This window comes from Sturnira hondurensis, unplaced genomic scaffold (assembly GCF_014824575.4).
Source record: "Sturnira hondurensis isolate 20B ecotype Veracruz unplaced genomic scaffold, ASM1482457v3 Scaffold0006413, whole genome shotgun sequence".
In the NCBI taxonomy this organism is placed as follows: Eukaryota; Metazoa; Chordata; class Mammalia; order Chiroptera; family Phyllostomidae; genus Sturnira; species Sturnira hondurensis.
In genome coordinates, this window is record NW_028079044.1 from 58,016,875 (window position 1) to 58,034,790 (window position 17,916).

Here is a 17,916-nt window from a genome sequence, read left to right on the forward strand (position 1 = left end):
ACTAAGGCCCAGCTCCACATTTATGGCTGTTTCTGTGGTTACCTTTCTTCAGGGATGTTTGGGGTGGGCGGTAGAGGTAGTGGTGGGTGTGAGTGTGTATTAGCTCCTCCAAGGCCTCGATTTTCCAGAGCTCCTGGAGAGATGTCCCTGATCCCTGCCCTCTGACGCAGGTGCCCTGGGCAGGCGGGTGGAGGAAGTCCGCCAGGAACAGGCTCTGCTTCTCCCTGAGACCCAGGGGGCCACCTGTCCCTGGGGCTGACATATCAACCAAGTCCCTTCCTCTGCAGAGGCTGAAGACCCACAGTGCGTGGGGAGGGAAGGGCCTGGAGCCTGGTCCTCCTGTGGTCCATTTTATGGGGGGGGGGAGCCGAGGCCTGGGCGCCCGGGTGGCCTGCCCCAACATTCCGGAGGTAGCATTGTCAACTAGAGCCCCAGCCGGTCTCCCTGCTCCGGGCCCCGGGCTCCTGCCCTGCAGGAGGCGCAGGAAGGTTGGTGGTATCTGCTCATGGGACAAACAGCAGGGGTTGGGGGTGTGGGGGTAGCCAGAGGGGCCTGGCCGGTGTCCTGGGGCGACTCGGCCTCTTCCCCTTCTGGGCCACCGGAGCCGCACTTCCTGCAGAGACCTGGGGAGGCGGGAGAGCTGGCGCAGGGCCGGCTCTTCTTGGGCGCCGCCTCCCGGCTTCTCCCACACCCGCGGGCCAGAGGCCAAAGGTTTGGGAGGCGGAAGCAGGACTCCCCTCACCCGAAATGCGGGCGGGGCTCGGACTGGGTTGGGCTGCGGCTCCGCCGAGAATGCGCCTAAAAGAGCTAGGGGCTATTGTGGAAAGGTGCAGGGGTCCGGCGCCCAGGGACCAGCTGGGGCGTGGCCGAAGCGAGGGCCTGGGAGGGGCTGGTATGGGGGCGTGGTTGAGGCGGGGGCAGGTCCACAGGAAACTTGAGCACCCTCCCCGGGCCACGGGCCCCGCCCCCGGCCCCCTCCGGGCCCCGCCTTCGCGTCCCTTCCTTCCCGGGGCGGGCAGACGGGCCTCTGCGTCTGCAGGCGGCGGACGGGCGGACGGGGCTCGCTCCCTCCCTCGCTGACGGCTTCCTTTTGTTTTTCTGGACGGCGATGAACGCAGGGCCGGTGCAGCTGCTGCGGGCGCAAGGAGGCGGGCGCTCCTAGCCACCCTTCCCGGTCTCGGCGCACTCATCCTAGGCAGCGGCCAGCGCCTGCCTCAGCGAGGCGGCGCCGAACTTGGGGATCGGGAAGCCAGCGGACTGCGTCCTGCGCTGGATCAGGTAGGGAAGGGGCGGGCTGCGGGGCTGCGGGGCTGCGGGGCTGCGGGGCTGCGGGAGTGCGGGCGTGTGCCCTGGCGTCCACTGTGACCGGGCTTTCTCAGTGTGTGTGCGTATGCGCGCGTACACGGTGCGTGTGTGTGTGTTTGTGTGTGTGTGTGTGTGTGTGTGTGTGTGTTGGGGGGGTGACTGTGTTTCTCTGTGTGGTGGAGTTGTGGGTAACAGGACGCTAGTGTATCCCCGGAATGGCTTGTCCTCATGCGGATCTGTGTGTGCACATTTTGGGCTACGTTTGTGGAATTGTGTGTCAGGGACAGTTGCTGGTGGGGACTGGTACCGGGCGGGTGTGCAGTGCGAGCGGCTCTGCGTGGGGCGGAGTGGTGGGGTGGACGTGGGCGATCCAGCTCGATGCTCTGAGCCCTGTCCCCGCTGGCCCGTGCAGTGCGGAGCTCCAGAGCCCGCGGAGACAGCTGGGATCCCCAGGGGTTGGCGCGGGCCTCGGAGTCAGCTCGTATTAGCCCTGCCAGGAGGCAGATCCACACGGTCCACGTGGGTCATCTTTGCGCTCTGACCAGGGGAGGGTGCATGTCGGCCATCCGCTTCCTTTTTCCCTGGCGGAGGGGCTGCGGACAGAGCCCTGTTCCCGAGTTAGGAACTCTGGTGTATCGGGGACCTGCACTGTGACTTGGGTCAGACACCCCACCACACCCCATCTTTCTGGGTTGCAAATTGCTTCTCAACCAAATGGGGACAGTTCCTCCCTCGGGGTCTTTCGTGACAGTTAAAATGAGAACGTACTCAAGATAGATCTAGTGCATAGTAGATGATGCTACGTTCATTGGGCTCTCTTTTTAAAACAAAATATTTTCTCTTCTTTATTGTGGGTGGGGCTCTTACATTTCCCCTTCTGCTCGTGTTTTGCGCCTCTCTCGTGGCCTTAACTTAACCGCGAAGCACCAAGATTCGAGAAAGTTTCAGCAGGTAGGCGCCGCCTCCTCCTGCTGGTCGCACCTCCCGACAGAGCCGCCTCGGGTGTGCAGGAGCGCTCAGCGCGGCGCTCGGCCAGTCTCCAGCCACGAAGGCTCCGGCGCCGAGCAGGGGCTCTGCTTCTGGCCAAGCAGCGGCTGCGAGGGTGCGGAGCCCTTTCGTTCAACAAGTGCCTAGTGCGTGCAGCTTGTGGAATCTGACAGCCATGGCATGAAAGTGGCGCTCCGGGCAGGGCCGGATCTCGGGCTCTCGGCGCATCCTGGCTGGGCCTGGTTCCCCCTGGAGGAGAGTGCTTGCCAGTACGCTGCCGAGTCCTGCCCTGGGCCTCCCCGGAGCCCACTCCCTTTGGTCAGGCTCACGCAAGAGGCGGAAGGCCCGTGCGGGGTTCTGCATCCCTAGTGCCACACCTTAGTTTTAAAAACATTTGGTTTGGAAACCTGCTGCTGGTAACATTGCACCGTACAGTGAGCGCACCCACTGCCCTAACCGAGACACCATGCGCTCTCGGGGAGAGCTCTGCCAACAGAGCCAAAGGCTTGCTCAGACCTTGCCAGGCCATCTGGCAGCCACCTTCTGCCAGGGCCACTGACTCCTTCCCTCCCGCTCCCCGGTTTCTTCTCCTCAGGACCCTGCCCAGTCTGAACAACCAATAACCTCTCCCCAAGGGAGCAGCCAACCTTACCACGCAGGAGGCTCTTGTAATGGGGCTGGGTTGGCTGGGCAGGGCTGAGGGGAGCGGGACAGGGCTGCCTCCGGCTCCCCGCTGCGTTTCCCAGAGGCCGGTGCTCCACTGGTGCTCTCAGGGAAGCCAGAATGTGCGGCAAGCTTTCATGGCACAGCCCCAGAAAGCTCTGGTTTGGTTCCTGTGGTTTGTTTTCCACCAGGATCTCAGCCGTGATGGCGAGGTGGGAGGAAGCGAATAAGCAAAGTTTTCACCCTTCTTGGTGCCAGGGGCACACTTAGGATGCAGCCTGTTTCGTAAAATGATTTTATATCCTGGAAGAGAAGGGGCTTTTGGATCCTGCTCTCTTCCCCATAATCATATTCCACAGTACATCTTTTTAAAAATCTGGCTTTCTTAGAAGAGGGACCAAGAGCTGGGTTATTTTCCCCCTGGCTGACCAAGGCCAGCCCTTGGTCTCCAGCAAAGCAGTGTTTTGGCCCTATAGCTCTATTTTTTGTTTCGCTTTTGAAAGGGCCTGTAATCACTGAGCTCTTGGGGTTTTATTGAATAATGTGCCAGAGAGAGTGCCCAGGGGCTGTGCCTCCCGCTCACCATGGGAGGTGAGGCTGGGCTCTAGCCCTGCCTGCCCCCTTGGCGTTCCACTTTACGCTTTCTATAAGGTGGGGGACAGATGTCAGCGTGTGGCAGGCAGTGATTTGGGAGACTTGGTGTCGGGAATCGGATGCCCGGAAGGTCATTCAACTTGAGAAACAGAGGTTTGCCCAAACTGTAGCCCACGATCCATTCATTCCCAATAGTCCCTCCTAGGGAGAGACTCTTAAGAGAAGTAACGGCTTGGACGGATCGCTGCAGAATTTGTCTAATGTCTTCTTCTGGCCACAGGGCTGTGCCAAATGGGAGCTCGGGAGGGACCAGGAGTGGCCTCCCTCCCACCCCCACACACACCTGGGTGCATTCCTACCTGGTGCTACTGTGCAGTTCATCCAGGTGAAGCAGTGCTGCTATCTCCCCGGGCTGCACCCCCTGCCTCCTGGGCCTCACACGCGCAGCTCCGAGGGTTGCCGTTCACAGGAAATACCGTATGGAGTGCCTGGCATCCATCCGGGCAGCCTGTCTCCGCATTACTGCTGTGGTCCTTCCCCAACACTTACTCTGAGACCTCGTCTTGCCATTTCTAAGTGATAGAGTGCCAAACTTACAGCACCCATTTATGAACCAGTGATAATCCAGGATACTTATAAGAAGCCTCAGAGTTTATTTGGCACCGAAGAGTAAGCCACTTGGCAGCTGACATGTTATTGAGATAAGGATCGGGTTTGTATTAGAACTTAGCATTCCAGCCGGTCCTAAATCACACTTGTTTGTTGCTGGGTAATGCTACCAATTTATGAGCTGCCAGCCCAGACTTGATGGAGGATTATGTGTCATTTGCTAGTTTGTAGCGCGTGATGTCATTGCGCTTGGGGAAGGAGGGCACTGGAGACGCTAACTGTGCTCTGCCTGGGATTCACTGCTCACCCCCCTCTCCCTGGGTTTCTTTAGGGTTTTCACATCCACGTGTAAGGCTGCCCCTTCGTGTGGCCCTTTGGGTTGAGTTCCCCATTGTATAATGGGGACCATGGAGCAGGCTTAGGGGTTCTCTCAGTGCCGCTTGCCCCTTGGGGAAAATGGTTTCTTTCAAATCACTTTCCACCAAAACAATAGCATAAAAACAGGTTGGAAGCTAATGGCAGTGGGTTTAATGTAACTGGGTAATCGATACTGTTTGGCAGGTGGACCATTTCTTTAGCACTGGTGTAAGTCTAAGGAATTTTTTTTTTAATCATCTGAAAAGCACAGTAAATCCTTTACGAGAGCCCTACCTTGGCTTTGTCTTTTCAAGTGTAATTGAATTTCTGAGGCAGAGCTTCTTATTTCTGCACTTATGAGGCAGGGCTAACTAGACACCTTCCAAGAGATTGCCAGCTCTCTTCCTGTCGCAGCTCTTCCCTGCCGACATCGGGGCAGCAAAGGGGTGCTTCTTGGGGTGCTTTTCATGTCCCTTTATGAGCCAAGTGTACTGCCATGCTTGCGAACCAGGGCTGTTTTTCCTGGTGTGTTTCTTTGAGCACTCACTCCGAGGTGCAGCCCAGGGAGGCAGGAAGCCTGGAGACTGGGCCCGGGGTGGCGGGGGCGGGGGGGGGGGCGAGGGGGGAGCATCAGCCCTCCTGCCTCACTGGACGAGAAGCCTGAGGAGTGAGAGCTGGGTCTCCGACCCTTGGCTGAGAACACCCAGGGTTGTTCAATGTTGACTCTGATCCTGAAGACAGGAGGAAGGCTTTGGGGTGCAGGGCTCCCCGCCAGGGAGTCCTCCCCGCAGCCTCCACACCCTGCTGCCCTAGCCAGAGTCTTCCGTTGCTCTGTGTGCCCTGGGGCAAGGGAGGTGTCCCTGTGTCAGGCTCGGTGCTGAGGGCTTGGGTGAGCAATGCAGAGCTGTCCCCACGCTCATCCCCAGCACAGTCCCCCAGGACACATCAGAGCAGAGCCCTGAAGTGGCCCCCAGTTCCGAGACCCTTCTGCAACCCGCAATGCTGGGCGAATCCCATCTACTCGCTCGCTGGCCTCAGCCTGAGCTCTCAGGAGTGTTTCTGTGCTCTTGCCCCTTTTCCTGCCGCCATCGAATGGGCCCGTCCTCTCTTGCCCTGGCCTGCCCCTGCGCCTCCTCTTCCAGGAGCGAAGCCTTCGCTGCAGTCATGCTGTTGTGTGGTCAGTGTTTGAATAGGTTTTGTCGTCTCACGCAACAGCCCCGCTGCCCCCTGCCCCTAGTCCATTCTCTTCCTCGATAAGCAGAGCGGCTGTGGACCTTTTCCTTGGGAAGCTGGGCCCTGGCCTCCCCACTGCCTCAGGTGGGGCTGGTCCCGCCAGCCCCGCAGGTGCTGCAGGGGGGTGGGGAGGAGGCCCGCTCCCCGCTGGGGCCAGGGCCTCCTGGAAGGCTGTCCCCACGCTGACACCCAGGACTGGTGCGGGTGTCTGGGAGGAGGCCAGACGAAGAAGTCTGGCGGGGGGAGAAGAAAGGCAGGCGCCTCTGTGGCCCCTGCACAGAGGGTTGGTTCTGGACCTGTCTCGGTCCCTCACTTGAGGTTGGAGGCAGCGTGTCCAGCCGTATCTGGCTGCTCACACAGCTGCTCACACAGCTGCTCACGCGGTGGTGGCTGCTGTTGGTTATTTAAATGTTTTGATTTTTTTTTTTGCGGGGAGGGGGGCAGCGTGTCCTCTGTTCTTAAGTATTTCTTTTCAAACTCAGGGAATTTTAGGCCTATTTTGACCCAGACTGTAGTAGCAAGGCATCTGATGTGAGAGTCTGTGAATGTGTGTGCGAAGGCCCTGGAAGTGAGCCAGGGAGGGGCACCACCTGGAGTCTGGGAGCTGCTGGTTTGGGCTGTCACAGCTCACATCTTCCAAAAAGCATCTCTCGGGATCCTTGACGAAGCTGCAGTGACCCTGAACATGGGGGAGCACAGAATAAGGAGGCCCAGACCCCTCATCCCCCCACCCTCCCCAAGCACTTAGAAGGTGTTTATCAAATTTGGATGTGTGTGCCAGCGGGCCGCCAGGACTCCCGGGAAGGTCGGCAGGATTCCGGGTCTGCAGAGCAGTGTGGGATCGCAGAGGCACCCCGCTCCCGGCGGCAAAACGCTCAGGTCTCAGCTTCCTTCCTGTGCCTTCGACAGACGTTTCCAGAAAATGGAATTGACCACAGCTCCCCACTCCTCCCTGAGCCTCCCATCCTTTCTCTTTGCTGCTCTGTAATTCATGTTTGGAGGGAAGTGAGAACCTCTCAAAATCCATCGCTGGGGTTTAAAAAAGTCATTTTCACCATTGTACCGTTTTCTGTGTTTATGTGTGTGGCTGGAGAGTCGCTCCTGGCAGAGCGAGCGTGGGGTGTCCAGAAGAGCCGCGGCTGGCCGTGGGCGGGCAGGACTGCAGGCTCGCTCCCGCTCACGCTCCCTGTCTCCCTGTCTCCCTCTCCCCTCAACAAAGCGTGGGGTGGCAGTGGCAGGAGCCAGACTTTATTAAAAATCCTTCCGTCAGGCAGTGCCCATCCCAGGCTTGGTGACGCAGCCAGGGCAGCCTGCGTCCAGGGGTGGGGGACAAAACGTGGCCGCTGCTCTGTCTTCTGTCTTCTTGGTGTTCCCTCTGCCCAGTAGGTGAAGGTGGAAACAGGCCTCAGGCAGATGCGAAGGCCCAGCAGCCTTTGGCGTGTTCGACCCCTCCTTATTCTCGGGAGCACGCTCTTGCTCCCTCTGTCTGAAGACGGGACAAAGAACTTGCTTTTATTGGCAGATATTCTTGGTGATGTGCTCTCGCCTGACCTAAAGTAGCATGGCCGGCCGGTCGTCCTCAGAGCTAGCTGGAAGGTGAATGCGTATGCTTTGGGGAATGATTTTCACCATTGTTGGTGGGAGTGGGGGGAGGGGAGATGCAGCCCAGGTAAGGAGTTCCAGGTTCTCTCTGTAAGGGACTCTCACTAAGCACAGGTCTCACTGTGGCCTGTAGCTCCTTCCCCCTGTGTCTTGTCCTGGGCCAGTTGCTGGCTTTCCAGTAGAACCACACCCTTATCTTCATCCTTATTCTCACCATCATCACCACCTCACCCTCATCCTCACCAACTACCATCAGCCGTCACCACCAGCATCAGCACCAAGTCTCTGTGTCGCTTCCCACCCTGTGGGCCGCCACCCCACAGAGCCGTGTTTCTGCAGAATTAGCTGTTGCCACTGGCCTGGGGTGGTGGGGGGCTGGCATACTGTGAGGGGGTCGTGAGGGGAGTCAGGACAGGAAGACAGGTCGGGTGAGGAAACCTGAATGGGTGGATGATGTTACTCTGAAAGTGGCCTCGTGAGAATGATCTGGAAGATTCTTGGAAAATCCCAGCTGTGGTGGTTAATTTTATCTGCCAACTTGTTCAGGCTCAGGGACACCCAGACAGCTGGCAAACGTTGTTTCTGGGTGTGTTCGTGAGGCGTCTCAGGAAGAGATTGGCATTTGAAGTAGTGGACAGAGTACCGGAGACCACATTTACCAATACTGGGGGGGGGGGCATTGCCTGATCTGTTGTGGGCCTGAGCAGAACCCGAAGACAGGCAGGAGGACCGAGCTCTGCCTACGTGAGCCTGGACATCTGCGCCGAGGGGCTTGCTGGGCAGACCTGCCCATGTGTGGGGCAGGTCAGCGCGTCAGCGCTGTTCTCTGCTCCTGGCTGAGTGTCGAGGGTGTGCTGCACGTGCGTTACGACCGCAGGGGGGCGGTCTGGAAGCAGGCAAGGCTGCAGGGGCTGGGGGGCTGACCCCCGTCCCGTTATCGATGTCCGGCTTTCACTGACTGTGGGTGGCTTTTTATCTCCACATCTCAGGTTCCTCATCCGTCCCAGGGAGCTCAGGGCTAGATAACCTTTACATTCTCTCCACTCAACGACTCAATGCAAACGTCTGAAAAGGTGCACTTGCGTGCGAGGGTGCATCCGACCTAAAGCAGCGGGAGGATCTTCACAGCTGAATGGACTGCAGAAAAATGAAAAGAACGAACCTCTTAGGAAACACAGACGCTTCAGTAACTGCCATGTTAAAGAGCCGACATCCTCATTCAGCAGAAAGTGATAACGTTGAGCAACAAATTCGTGGAGCTCAGATGAGATGGAAGGGGCGGGGGCAGAGGGCACTGCAGTGCAGGAGGTGAACTCTGGGGGTTTCATCCGCCCGTCCATCCACGCGACACCTTCTCATCATTTCCTGGGCTGGGAACGGCGCTGGTGCTGGGGCCTCTCAGACCGAGAAGATGGGCTTGGGGTACAAAGGGGGCAGGTCACCGGGGCAGCTGGGAAGAAGGCTGGCGGCCGGGTTGGCTTCGGAGACTCGAGGTCCCCATCTCTGTGTGGCAGCTGCTGACGGTCCCTTTAAGGGGACACCAGCCCAGCGAGCCAAATCCGTGCAGAGGGCGTCAGCTCCTCGCTGTAATGATGCAATTCTGCTCTTTCTGGGAGGTCTGGCCACTGGTGACCTCAGAAACCCGTGGCCTGAACTTCCTTGTTTCGACTCTGTGGGAATTAGAGAAAAGGCAGAATGAGGGAGTATTCATTGGATTATTTTCAGACAAAAGTATCTGTCTTTGTGCAAATTCCTGACCAGATTTCACCTCAAAGTGGTCTTTTTAGTGGATTTCAAGGAATTCTTTGAAATGAATACATTTGTCCTGATAGGCTAGTAGGTGATAGGTATTTGCTGAAGGAGTTGAAAATAAGCGGTGTAAATATTTCTCCTAACTGGGGGGCTGAGAAGCAAGGTGTAGAACTACAGACTTTCACTTCACTTCTGTTCCGGAGAGAAAAGGGACGGGAAGGAAATGGACCGAAGGCCTGATGTGGGTTGATTCTGATGGGATCGTGGTTTCTCTTTCCTGCTTTTTCGTGTTTTTCTACGTTCTAAATTTTCACCATCGGGTATGTATGACTTGTGCAATTAGGAGGGAAAAAGGCTTTTAAAAGGAACCTGAGAACACATTCCTCTGAGAGCCGTGTTTGCTTTCTCTGTTTGCTCAACAAAGGGTTTTACGGTCAGACTGGCCGGAACCCGCCAGTCCTGTACTTGGGATGATTTGAATTGATGGAAAATTGTCATCATGCATCATTAGAATTTGCTAATCTCATCTAAATGCAATAGTGAGTAGCTCTATTAACAGTGACATAAAGAAAAATGTCCTCTGTCTTCCGAGAAATTCCCTGTTTCAACGTGGCAGGGGGCGGAGTTAGTATATGGCCTTGACGGTGTTTCTTCTTTCTCAGTGTGCTTGCATTGGGGCATTTTCTTCGTTTCTTGACCTGGGAGGAGCCTTTGTGGCTCATGCCTTGTTAACCTCGGGTATTTTATTATTTTATCTTTTTAAATTTCATTTATTTATTTATTTTCAAAGATTTTGCTTATTTATTTATTTATTTATTTAAAATACTTGTTTTTTTTTTAAGATTTTATTTATTTATTTATCTTTAGAGGGGAAGGAGAGAGGGAGAGAAACATCAATGTATGGTTGCCTTTTGTGCATCCCCTGCTGGTAGTTAGCCTGCAAGGAACCGGCCTGCAACCCAGGCATGTGCCCTGACTGGGAATCGAACCGCGATTGTCTGGTTTGCAGGCCCGCGCTCAATCCACTGAGCTACACCAGCCAGGGCTTGTTTATTTATTTTTAAAGAGAGGGGAAGGGAGGGAGAAAGAGAGGGAGAGAAACATCAATGTGTGGTTGCCTCTATCATAGCCCCCACAAGGGACCTGGCCTGCAACCCAGGCATGTGCCCTGATTGGGAATTGAACTGGCGACCCTTTGGTTTGTAGCCCATGCTCAATTTGCTGAGCCACACCAGCCAGGGCTATTTATTTTCAGAGAGAGGGGAAGGGAGGGAGAAAGAGAGTGAGAGATACAGTTGTCTCTCACACGTCCCCAAGTGGGGACCTGGCCCACAACCCAGGGATGTGCCCTGACCAGGAATCAAACCAGTGACCCTTTGGTTCATAGGCTGGTACTCAATCCACTGAGCCACACCAGCCAGTGCTACCTTGGGTATTTTCATGAGGTGGTTGGATGTCCTCGTCCCAGCGGCCCCCTGCTTTCATCTTTTGTTATCACCAGTGTTCACGCAGTGGCCTGATTCCAGGCGTAATCTCCTTATTGTCTGTCCTTCAGGCTGATGATTTTCCGCTCCCTTTCTGAAAATAACTTCGCCCGTTTCCCACCCCTACTCTTCCCTCCTGACCTCCTGACCCCCTGAGAGTGAGCCTGCCCATCTTTGGCTTCAGTGAGTTGCGGGACCCTGGGGGGCTAGGGGGCTGTCTCCCATCGCTGGGCTGCTTCTGCTCCCCACTTGGAGTTGACCATTGGGCTGACCGAGGGTTGGCCTTGGGCTGACCTGGGATGGCCAGGGGCTGACTTGGGGCTGACGGACTGTGTAGCGGCTGGCCAGCAGGGTCACCCGGGCTCTCGTTAGAGCTGTTCCTGACTTGTGGTGACTTCCCTCCAAAGACTTCTTAGGCTGTTATTCCCTTCATTTTTCAGAGGTTTAATCTGAGTCCAGGATATTGAATCAGCAGTGGAAAGGTGCTGAAAATGAGGCCAGCCATCAGAGAAATTGACTAATATGAGAGATTAATTTCAGGGTAAATGAAGGAGAAAGATGCCTGGGGACTGGGCTGCCTCTCCAGGCCAATAATATCGCCATAAGATATGAAGAACCAGGGGCCGCCTTTGCTACTAGGTCAGTGATTGCTTGAGGTTTCTTGGATGAGAAGTTTAACCAAAAAAATCACATCTCTATAGTTTGCCGTTTGTATTTACGGTCTTAAGAGAGAAATATAATTGTCAGCAATTCCGTACACATCTGGTGAATTATTTCAGGATCTTCATCACCAGGAAACCATATTTGAAAAAATGAGTGTGGCTCCAGGGTTCAGAATGGCTATTTTCAGGAGCCGGGGCCTCCGGTTATTGCAGGATTCCTCTCGGAAGCTGGGAGGTAGATCTGCCCCTGGGAGCTGGGAGGTTACCATGGAGCCTGGGTGTGCCCCTGTGGGGACCTGGGTCTCCCAGTTGTCCCAGAAAAAAATACACTCCCTGTATGGGGCATATCTGAAACTAGGTGTGAGTTAAATTTTCCTGAACAAAGGTCATGTGTTTGGGTTGACTTAAGATTGGTGGGTGACATAGTTTTGCCCTCTGCTGTTTGCTTAATTATCAGCGTAACCCGTCTTTCTTGCTGGAACACTTAACCTGCATCTGGGGAACGCCTATCCAACCCGGCAAGCAGAACGGACTATTTTAATAAAGCCAGGACTGCGGCTTTCTTTAGTGCACAGGAAGTGACCCCCCAGGGGAGGTTACACGGAGCACACCACGCCTGCTCTGGGCCCGGGGTACACAGTGAGTGGGCCGGTGGGGAGCCCTGGCCTAGTGGAGCTTATGTTGTGGGTGTGATGGAGGCAACACAGCAGGACCCAAGGAGGGGCCAAGGGCTGATCTGCACCCCCCCCCCCGCCCGGCAGACGCCACCAACTACCCAGAGGCTCAGAACCCCCACCCCCCACCCCACACTGTCCTGGGGGCGGGCGGGCCCAGGCCTGGTTGGAGGGGCTCTCCACCAGCTGTTGTGTTGGACCCGGTCTTCATACCCATCGACATTTTCCCATAGACAGAACAGCGCTTTCCCAGCTGCCTCTCCTACATTTAGACACTGAAAACCCCCTCTCCCTGCCTGCTCTCGGGCCCCGCCCCGGCTAAGGGTTTCCAAAGGCAGTCGCTAGAGGGTTAGCTGAATGAAAAGCTCTTTGCACTCGGTCCTGTCAAACACCTGGCACTTCCCATTCTCCTTTCATCCAGTTGGGTTTCAGTGGCCGCTGGCCCGTGGAGACGGAGTGTCCGCTGTGCCAGCTGTGGGGGGTGCTGTGCTGGGCATCCCCCCTTTCGCCTGCCCTGGGCTTCTCTGCAGTCTGTTCACCAGCAAAAGGCACGTCCCCTCTTTTCCCTCCTTTCTGCTGTTTGTCACAGGCAAAGGCCTCCGCCGGGAGGCAGTGCTACACAGGCTTGCTGAGTGGTGGGGACCCGCGCGGGCTCCTCACAGCCTGAAGGCGGTGCACGGGGCCTCGGAGCGGGGTTGCTGGCTGTGCCGGATGTTGGCAGCATGAGAAGGGGGGCAGACCCCAGCCTTTGTGTGCATCGTGACCCGACAGGCGGGCTTGGGCTTGGGCTTCTCCCCACAGAGGTGGCCGCAATCCGAACAAGAACACCAGCCTTGGCCCCTGGCACCCTGGGCGCAGACACGTCCAGCCTTCGTGAGCTCCAGCCGCAGACGAGAGGGGGCTCCTCTTAAAGCTGGACTGACGGACTTACTGTCTGGTGGACAGGAGCAGACCATTCTCGCTAGAGGAAGAAGGCACCTCGGTGGGCGCTGTCCCTGTCCTGCCCCCTTCCCAGGGCACCACCATCACCTTCTCTGTGCAGGTCCCTGGTGCATCTGTTTCCCCATCTGTCAGGTGAGATCGCAGACCCTGCCTCCGGGACTGCTGTGCAGCAGCCCCCAGACCTCCCGAAGACCCTGAGATGCTGCGGAAATGTAAGGACCGGCACCGGCATCAGCAGCCTGGGTGCCTGGGCACGGGCTGCTCGGATGAAAAACACCTGTTCGGATGCAGCCAGTTTGGCTGAGGTCCAAGCATGTACTGAGTAAGCAGCTCCCCTAAACCGCCTCCTGGATGACAGCCTGCGGTGTGGTCACCTCTGTCAGGACCTGAGGGCCAGAGGGGTGGGGAAGGGTGGGGACTGGGGCTGCAAGACTGTCAGGGACTAACTTGTCACATATGACTGTGCCAAGCTAAGGGGCTGATCCTAGATGGCAGTGCACACCCCACAGTGGGCCCTGGGTTTGGGGAATGTGGGAAAGAGAACTCCTCGTGGTCCTCAGCGCCATCCTCTGGGGAGAGGGATGTGTGCTAGCCCATCTGGTCCCCTACCCCTCCTCAGATCACCCTCACAGCTCCCAGCCTTGCCCAGGGCTCGCCTCTACCAAGAAGTCTGCTGGGCCTGCTTGGCCACCTGCTTTTCCTGGCGCACTGCTGCCGGGGCTCCCAAACGTGGCTCTCATCTTTCCTTCCTCCCAGGGGCAGGGACCGTGCATCGAATAGTCTCTGATCAATCAGAGACTGGGCCTGGAAAGGGAATCCCCAGGTAGGCAGAGCTGTTCTTCGTCACTCACTCACTCACTCACTCACATAGCTCCCCCGCATGCCGCTCTATGCTAAGACCGATCCAGGCAGAAGTCCTGCCGTCCCCATAGCTGGGAGCACCGGACAGTAAACTCGGGATGTCGGTGATGTAGGAACAATGTAGTAAGACCTGGAAGGTATAAGACTGGGAAAAAGTAAACTGGGGAAGGGGTAGGGGTATTAGATGGGGGTGGGGAGTGTGGAACACTGAAAAGGGTGGTCAGAGAAATCCTTGTGGGACGGTGACATTTGAGCAAAGTCTGGAAACAAATGAGGGAGTCGCTCCGAGGAAGCTGGGCAGGGGGACAGCAGGCCCAGGGTACAGCAAGTTGAGGGCCCCTCCACTCTGAGGCTGGGTGACCGAAGGCTTCACCCTCCAGCCAGGAGAGCCCAGTGAATTCGAGACTGTCGGCATGCTCTCCTGTCCAAGCTCCCTTCTCGAAGAAAAAGCCCAAGTCCCAAGACAGAAAGGCTTGAGGCCCATTCATCTTCCGCCTGCCTGGAAAGCAGATGTGATTTCTGGAAGTAGGGCAGCCAGCCTGTGACCACGCGGCCGAAAGTCACGTGGGGAGGACAGTGGAGCCGGAGAAGACTCTGGGTTTCTGATGGCATTCTTGAACCGCTGCCCGGGCTGGGGCACAGAGGAAACCCGTCTTGTTTCTGCCACGCTTGTTGGGTCTTACGTTGATGGAACATCCAAACCAAGTTTACCATGTGTCCCTCAGTCGCTGAGACTGCCCACGGCCTGCCCCCACACATGGGCAAGCCTGGCAGAACTTGTGGCCCCTTTTCAGCTTTCCTTTCCCTCTGGCCCATCTCATTGGTCTCCGTTACTGTGGAGATCAAGATCCCGGACAGACCCCAGTCTCTCCGCCCTCACCTGCACTGCACTCGCTGTCACCTGCCTGCGTGCGTTATTGTTGGTCGCTAGAGCCCCCTGCCCTCCAGGCCCATTTCTCATGCAGACCTGGCAGGAGCCTCTCTCGCACACCGCTCAGTGCTGTCAATCCTGGCCTGCAAGGGCAAAGTCAAGTGCTGAGCTCCACCCGGAGGACCCTCCACGGCCCTCCCTTACCAACCCCTCACTTGTCATCCCCCCCACGCCCACATCCAGAACTGCGCTGATTGGCACGCCTCCGGGCCTTTGCACGTGCTGGACCTTCTGCTGGGAATTGCCTCCCCCACGCCTAGTGTGCACCCCTCTTTCTAGAAGTGGGCAGGGCTTCTCCTGCCGGTGGATCCCTTTTCCCTGCCTGTGCCCTGTGCACCTGTACTTGACCATCAGCGTTATAGCACCTCTCAAGGGGAATGGCTTTAAAAAAATACACCTTCTTCCCCCTGAGCAGAGACCAAACATGCCCACCCGTCCGTCCCTCCCGCACCCGGCTTCTCCTCAGGACTGCAACGGCTCCCCGCAGGAGGTGGGAGTTCAGTGGGACTGTGGGCGGTGCTGGGTGACCAAGCTGGGACAGGCATTGGTTCCCCGGGGAGGCCCCTCCCCTCCCACCGGCACCCCTCCCCCTCACCAGATAAGGGTACTGCACCTCACAACGAAAATGGTAAAAACTCACATACCTGGCGCTACTGCAGCACACACCTTAGCTCAGATAGAACTAGCCCACGTTTATTCATTGGACACACCGCTTCTGAGGGCCTGCTCCTGCCAGGGTTTCTTCTGCGCGCCCACTTCACAGGCCTCAAGCTAACAGCCCACACCACTCCAGTCTTTAATTTTAAAATGGGATGACCAGCAAAGTCTGAACCACGACGCTCACCATGCAGAAGGGCCCGCTGTCTTCTCAGGAAAAAAAAAAGGAAGCAAAACACACTCCCAGAAAGTCAGTGACGAATTCTTCCAAACACAGACATTTTAAGTTATTAGCTTTCATCTTGCTGTTTTAAGGGTCCCGCTCTTTAGTAACTCACTCACCCTGTTGTTATGTAAAAGCCAATTAAAGTGAATTAAATGCAAATACTGTTTCATTGTAAGGTTGATTTTGAGAACTGGATCGATTCAAGGTTGTGGAAATGCCAAAGTTGTTAAGACTTCGGTTGCCATGACAACGGCGCTATCCGCGAGGGGTCTGTTATTCGGAAATTCCTCCTGGGCTCGGCCCGGGCTCCGCCGCCTTTCTCCGGCAGTGGGCGGGACTCTCTTGAGTCTGGTCCAGGTGCTGAAGAGTCGCTGACCTCCCTGCCTCGGTTTCCTCGCCTCTGGGAGGGCCGCTCTGCGCTGTGGGTGGGACAAGAGCCCTCCAACCTTCTCAGAACCCACCGCCCCGAGTTTTGGGGGTTGCCATTGGCCTGCTGGGTAGCAGCCCGTGGTCTCAGCTGACCTCTGATGAAGATGTGCTGTATCACCTTGGCTAATGAGCAGTGACTAACAGCCCAGCTCAGGTTTGTTTTGTGGGGCTATGTGTAGGGGGTCTGTTAGGTGAAACCCGTAGCTTCCATCTCCACCTGTTCTCAGGGTTTTTCCTGGGGCCGTAATTGTCTTACAGCTGAGGACACAGGATTTCAGACTGCCACCAGCCAAGGTCTGGATGCAGAGGCGGCCACCCCAGGACTGCTGCAGGCCCCCGAGTGCCAGGCTGGGTGGCTTTCCCTGCACCCTCTTCCTTGCAGGCCCTGGAGACCCGCCATCCCCCACCCCGCGCTAGCGCCTGGCTGACCAGGCCCAGCGCTCTCCTGGGATGTTTCTACCAGGATGTCCCTGCGGAGAAGCATCCTGCCCCAGTACAGGGTTCAGGAAGTCAAGAGCTGGAACTGCAAGGGTCTGGTTTGTGTCTGCTCTTCCAGGTGAGGGGAGGCTGCTTGAGACCCGCCCTTTGGGAGGCAGGGATTGGGCTGTGATGAGGCAGTGGGGGTGTTTAAAACTCCACGCAGGACGTGGGTGTTACCCTGACCTTTGACCTACTGCATAGCGCCCTGAGTGTGCACCCAAACCAGAGGCCCAGGAGAGTACCGAGCGCTGAGATTGAAGGCTGGGTGTTTGCCACGGGCCATCATTTGTCCTCTCTGAGGTGGCAGGGCTCTGTCTCGGAACCGTCACCTGCTCCGTGCTCACTGAATGTATCCTGCATGGGATACACCCCTAGGGTGGCAGTTTGCACTGGGGGATGGTCATTTTCGGGGTGTAAAGGGTATCACCTCAGTCACATTCTCCAGGGGTCGCTTTGAAAGTAAGGGGTCAGGAGTGAGTGCAGGCAGGTCAGCCCCAGCACAGTGCTGGGGGCGGGGGTGGGACGTCAGTTCGTGTGTGTTATAGGCTGTTGGCCTGTCATCCTCCTCATCCTCAGATGCTTAAGCAGTGGGCAGTGGTGGTCGGGGTCGGGTGGTGTTGGCTGGACTCTGGGGCCGAGAATTAGCAGGGAGGTGCTGCCCTTCAGCCCCCTGTGGAGAGAGGTGAGGCCACCACAGGGGACTCAAAGCCAGGGGCAGGGAGAGGACGGGCTGAGCCCTCATGAGGGAATCACAGCCCTTCCTGCAGTGGCTCCCACTCGGACGCGAGCCCCGTGGCCTCTCCCTTTGGGGACAACTGGGGCAGTGTCACTTGACACAGATTGGGTCACTTATGGAGCGCTTGCCCCGCCCCCTCCGCTCGCACTGTGAAATTGGCTGGAGCTGACAGCCAGATGCTCCAGGCTCCCAGCCTGGGCCGTGGGCCACCGTGGCCTCTCGCCCCATGTCCATCCCTCGTTCCAGCTGGGTTGGGCTGCTGCCATCCCCCAGACACATTGGGGTGTTTTCATCATCTCAGCTGTCCCTCTGGCTCAGCCCCAGGCGTCAGCCCCTCTGGGAGCCCTTCTCTGCCAGGCAGGCTGCTGTAAGATCTCCCAGCCCTGGCAGCCGGCGCACATGGCGCTGACCCCGACTTTAATCGTGGGCCCTGTTTCCCAGAGGGAGATGGCGCCAGAACCTCTGGGCCGCAGCATCTCCCAGGGAGTTGAGCACGTCCAGGGTTGCAGCCAGGTGCATCTTCCCTGCGGCCCCAGGTCCCCTCCAGCCTGCAGAAGGCACCTGTCCCCTGAGTCAGCCGGGAACCCAGCTTCCCCCCTCTGGGCTGTGCGGCCATGGTGAAGAGCTGAGAAGATCCTTTGCATTGTTCCAGATCATGTTATAAGATTCCAGAATGTGCATTTTGTGGGTACTAGTTCTGTTACCCGCAAACTCGAGGCTGCCTCTGTGAGT

At 57.1% G+C, this 17,916-nt stretch overlaps 1 protein-coding gene across 2 annotated transcripts in view; it reads left to right on the forward strand.

Moving 5' to 3' along the window:
• The first annotated feature begins 989 nt into the window (after positions 1-989).
• HPCAL1 (hippocalcin like 1) overlaps positions 990-17,916 on the forward strand; it is an 82,035-nt gene continuing 65,108 nt past the window's right edge. Inside the window, exon 1 of one of the 2 annotated variants that reach the window (XM_037048708.1) lies at positions 990-1,278. The gene's annotated coding sequence lies outside the window, so the exon portion shown is untranslated. The remainder of the gene's footprint in view (positions 1,279-17,916) is intronic. The other variant, XM_037048709.1, reaches the window with a different exon arrangement.